At 36.7% G+C, this 5,643-nt stretch overlaps 1 long non-coding RNA gene across 1 annotated transcript; it reads left to right on the top strand.

Moving 5' to 3' along the window:
- Window positions 1–1,674: 1,674 nt before the first annotated feature.
- LOC127074695 (uncharacterized) lies at window positions 1,675–3,066 on the top strand. The gene is made up of 2 exons (XR_007786095.1): window positions 1,675–2,202; window positions 2,665–3,066. It is a non-coding gene; the product is annotated as an uncharacterized LOC127074695 (long non-coding RNA).
- Window positions 3,067–5,643: the final 2,577 nt, after the last annotated feature.

Here is a 5,643-nt window from a genome sequence, read left to right as displayed (position 1 = left end):
AAGAAATTGGGTTCTCCTGTCTACGTATCCTCATAGTGAAATAAGGAAATAAGAGCTTTCATAGTTTAACCCACTAGAGCTGAAAGCAAGAATAATTAAGGAGGCAAGAGTAGTGATAAAATGATTGAATGAATGAGGAGAATAGACTTGATAGTTACTTGATAAGAATCACACTAACTTCTAGGAGTAAAGGAGGATACAATAAGCGACGGGCCAAATGTCCCGCACCCAAAGATATCCAGAATGAGTGTAGGAAAGCTCCAGTCTCATTTCTTCTTTACTACTTAAGGCTCATGGCATGTAATTATCATCCTAACTTTCAAGTTGAGAGAGGAGAAACTTTGTTGTTGTTTCTTGCAATGATGAAGGGAGAAAGACTTGACAGTTGAATGACGAAAATCACACTAAAGTCTATGAATAAGGGCGAACACTTTGAATAGCTAAGGCCTACGCCCCGTACGCAAAGTCTCTCTAGACAAGGATGGGAGAAACTCTGTCTCATCATTCTCTATTACTTAAGGCTCATGTCGTGTGATACTTATTATAACTGACAAGTTGTTGGAGAAGAATCTTCATTGTTGATCCTTGTGTTTATGTTGTCTTGTATGAAGAATACTTTGTAGTTTATTTGACTCGTATTGCACTAAAGTCTATGAATAAGGGCGAACACTTTGAATAGCTAGGGCATATGCCCCGTACGCAAAGTCTCTCTAGACAAGGATAGGAGAAACTCCGTCTCATTATTCCTTATTACTTAAGGCTCATATCGTACAATTTGAATCGTATTTACTAGTGTTGACCTTTGATTTATCTTGTATAATCTGCTGCTTGATGTGACTGAGGATGTCTTGAATGAAGATCTGACTTGAGGCTTCGAGCTCCACAACTTAGAAATAAAAGTCTTACTAAGTGACCAAGGGTATTTTGGTTACTCAATTTAGACTGTGGGATTATACAAGTTCGAAGGATTTAATCGATTAAAATTGCTTTTGATCAATTTAATCGGAGGGTTTGGATTAATTGGAAATTAAAATTAAACTTAATCTACTGGTTAGAAATTAATCAAACTATCCTAAGGGATCATGTTAATGTTAAGACTTGATTAAAATTCTATATTAAATTCTAATCCTAAAGGAGCATGCATTCATGATCAAAATACCAAAATAACCCCTAAGGGGTAAAATGGGCAATTTGCAAAGATACCAATTATTAGCACAAATTGAATTCTAGTTAAAATCTAACTATCGTCTAAAATTGATTAAGTCTTAAAACTTGATTTTAACCTAATGGTTTAGAAATTAACTAAATTCTAAATCAACAAAAATCTAATTAATTCTCTTTTTCTAAGTCAATTTTAATATTTGTAACATATAACTCTATTATCCTATTTCACTAATCAAGAATTAGATCCTAATTGTACTAACCTTAATTTTAAAATCTAACTAATTAAGACTTAAAAATATTAATTAACCTAGTTAAATCCTAACTAGATTAGCTCCCTAATTACTAGTTAACTCTTTAATTACTAGTTAGGACACAAGCAAGAATTAGGCCCAAACAAAACTAAAGCCTGGCCCAAAACACCACAACAGAAAGGGGGTGCAGATTGGATTAGGGGGTGCAGCACCGCAGTTGGCTTGTACCCAAAGAATGGGCCACAAGCCCAGGATTCTATCCTAAAAACAACAAATAAAAACAAAGTCCAAAACACAGCAGGATGGGGTGTAGGACTCAGGGGCATGCACATATCAAGTTTGTCGTTTGAGCCTTAGGCCAAAGCCTGATCTTCCCATGTTTAATAAGCCAAAGTCCTTGTCAAAATACCAAATGCAGAAACGGGAAGGGAAAACGTGGCCGACGATGAACTTCGATGCAACCTCCATCATGTCCGCCGTCGAATAGCGGCACCTCCGTTTCTCCATAGAAGGCTTCACTGTGCTCGCACCGGGGTCACAATCACGCGACTTCTGCTCCCGATTCGCCGTTTGCGTTCGCACCGTAATCACCTTACGCACCTCATTGCATTTCGTGGAGCATCTTTTCTGATTCCGCATCGACACCGTATCGCAAACGTCGATGGTGCTTTGGGTTCAGCAATCATCGCATCTCCGATGTTGCATTCAAGAGCGATAACACAGATAACATCTAAGACATCACACATAGAGGCGAAGACTCACCGTTTTGACGCGGCGGTGAACACAGGTATGAGCTTCTTGCTTCTTGTTTCCGACTCGACCTCTTCAACTTTCTCTTGCCTCTTCTTCCTTCTGTCCAAGAGAGATAGCCACGCCGGAGTGTTTGCAATGAGAGGGTTCTGATAAGCGCAGTGAATGCAAAATTCGTCTTCTCCTTCCAAAACCATAGACCCCTTTCTCTTTACTGAATGGTGATATTTAAAGGCCAACGAAGCGGTTAGAAATTCACCCAAAACTCACATGAAATTAATCTAAAATTCACAAGTCGGTTACAATTCCAAATTCTATTAGCCGCTCTCAATGAGTAAAAAATGAAATGGTTGTGCTTTTAGTTGTTTTAATTTGGAATCAAAGATTCTATGTTGTGCGTACAGGCTAGTTAAAGGTGAGGTTCACTTGCTGTTATTTGAAGGCGAACGCGTTTCTTTTCTTTTTTTGAATTTGTTCTGTGGCTTATGTATTCAAGTAGGTACGCGTTCTGGTGCACTAGGGGGTTGGCCACTTCAGCAAGCTTGATGTTACACAATGAGTATTACTTGCGGATCAGCAAGGAGTGGAATGATTGTTTTGAGCGATCTTAATTTGGAGCTGAGTTTCAATTGGTGTGAAGAAGATCCACCATGCTGCCTAGGATTACTTGGCCGTGCTTGGAATTCCTTTGTTGTAGGTGGCTTCACCAAGTTATGTAAAAAACCAAATGGTACTCTCATGTTATCCTCATACTATAAAACTGAATCCTTTTCTCTGTACTTGGAGTCTTGGTTCCAACATTTTAAATGAATGTGAATAAAAGTTTAGAATGGACATTGGGCTGGACACGGCTATGAATGTTTGTGAGATTAGTAATGGCAAGTGGATCTATTGGTTGAAAGTGGCTACAGATTTGGTTTTGGGACATTTGGGGTTAATGGTCTATCCTTAAAGTCAAATCATAAAATTCAAATGGGATTAAAATTAATTAAAATTAAATTTAGAACAATCCAAAACTCAGATACGACAACCATATACAATGGATTAGAGAGCCCGACAAGATTTGTAAATCAAACTGACCCAATGGTTGAATGAGAAGGGCCTGAATGACTTATGGAAATTGGTTGACTTCGGTCAACTGACTCACCAAAAAGTTAACAGTTGACCAGAAGTCAACTTAGGTGAAGACATGTATTTTTGTGTGGACAATTGAAATCGGATGTGGACCACAATGCCCTGAACCAAATGACATATGTCATACTATGGACATGTAAAGCCCTGAATGAACTTTTAATCAACCAATTAGGACCATGAATCTTAATCGAGCAAACAAATCATCCATAATAGACCAAATGAATCCTCAAACTTGACTGCACACACAGTGGATGATAGTGCCACAATCATTATCTAGGGTTTCCACCACATGATTCACAACCTTCCAAGATCAATAACCAGGGTTTGGGTGACTACCCAGTCTAAAAGTCAACCAACAGATTTTCAAACCAAGCATAGAGCTCCACAAGCAACATCTCAAAACATGGGCCCATAAATTAGGGTTTTGAGGCCAAATCCTTGCACAGGAGGTCAAGCAAATACCATCCCCTAAGAGCAAAGTCAAAAATTAGGGTTGGGATATATAGATGAATGTCAAGATGTAGGCATCATGAGTTAAGGTCCTGAAGCATCGAGCAAATATGTTTTTTTCACATGATTAACAATACCACAGTCTTCAGGCCAAAACCCTGATTTTTGTTAACCACGATCTTGAACCTATGATGTTTATTAGCATGTGTTAATTATGGGTGAATGATGCACATGAATGAGTCATGAGTGAGTCTCAGGTTATAAGTCAGGTGAGAAGCAAAAAGGAGGGTAAATTTTAGGGTGCTACAGAGTCAACTCATTTTGGTTTCTTAGACTCGTAAACTCGCACGAGTATATGAGTTGACTCGTGAGTCTAACAACCATGTAACTCACGGTTGTAGGTCCTATGCCCCGCAAACTATGGACTATCACACATATTTGACTATCTCGTCTCACATAGTGTATGTTTGGTTTGGCTTTTGGAAGAGGTAAAAGTAGTTTTAGTGGTGTATAATTGATTCTTAATTTTGAGGTGTTTGGTTCTTCTAAAGAAGAATTAATTCTTCCTCTATAATTGATTCTACTTGAAGCTAGAAATTGTAGCTTTTGAGTTTAAACATGAGTTTTACACTAAATTTTTTTTGTTTAACTCACTTTTACAATAATGTATCCAAATATAAATCAATTATATTAAACTCAATTCTACTAAAACCAATTCTACCAAATTCAATTTTGTCAAAATCAATTATGTCCACCGTCAATCCAAACGCACACTTATTTTAATGAGTTACTTGGCCACATGGTTGTTATATAGGTCATTACAAATGTTCTATTACCTTAAAGTAAATCTTTAAGTATTCACTCTTATAAGATTTATGCTTAGGAGGCTATAGACGATCATAAATATTCTTCTACTATCTCAATATTTTCCAACTATTTTGGACATTCTTTCACTATCTTGACCATTCTCTCAATCGTCTTATTCTCTCACTACCTCGTAGATAATCTCATTTTATACTTGCGATTTATTCTCTCTTAGATAACTTCTCCAGGGTAACAAAAATATAATCTTTTCTCTAAAGATAAATAAAAATGTTTTTATTTCCAGGAGACCAATTTCAGATTTTTACCCAAATAACCTACATTTTCAATTTTATTCCCAAAATAACCTAGGTTTCAAAAAAAAATCTCAATCTACCCCACTTTCAAACAAAAAAAAGAATTAGTGGTGGCGCCAGGAAAATTGGCGACTTCACTTCCTTTTACAATGGTGGATCCAATTGGATTGGCGCCTACATATGGTGTTGGCAACCTAATTGGCGTTAGTGTATACCTTTTCAAAGGTGGGGCCAATTCATCTAGCGTCAATGTGTATTGTGTTTTTTAGTATAAATAGAGATGCCTTCTACCATTTACTTTCACAACATATTTCATATTCTTCTTTTATTTTCTTCACTAGTTATATCATGGTTGACAAAAGATATGGGCATGTATGTTATTCGATAATGAAACCTCTGATGAAAATGCTTTTTTAGAACATCCAAAGTTTTGAGCATCTTGAAAGGAGTTTGAAAAGTTGGCTAGACGGAGAGATTAATGACAGGGAAAAAATTAGAAGTATCGAGAGACTTATTTCGTACATCTCAATTGCAGATGACAATAATGATATGCAACATATGGGAGTGTGAGTTAAAGATGACAATGATGTTAGGGATATGATGTCTGCAGCAGATGATGTTATTTTGATTGTTGTAATCTCTTCGAAATTTATGGTGTTAAGTCTTTTTTATTTGTTGTTTGTGTTGTTGTTTTATACATATTTATATTGGTATGTTATGTCGTGTGTTGTTCGTGTGCAGAAACTATTTGTTTTAGGGGTGTTTATGTTAATTTT

This window comes from Lathyrus oleraceus, chromosome 4 (assembly GCF_024323335.1).
Source record: "Lathyrus oleraceus cultivar Zhongwan6 chromosome 4, CAAS_Psat_ZW6_1.0, whole genome shotgun sequence".
In the NCBI taxonomy this organism is placed as follows: Eukaryota; Viridiplantae; Streptophyta; class Magnoliopsida; order Fabales; family Fabaceae; genus Lathyrus; species Lathyrus oleraceus.
This window is presented reverse-complemented; position numbering and strand designations above follow the sequence as displayed.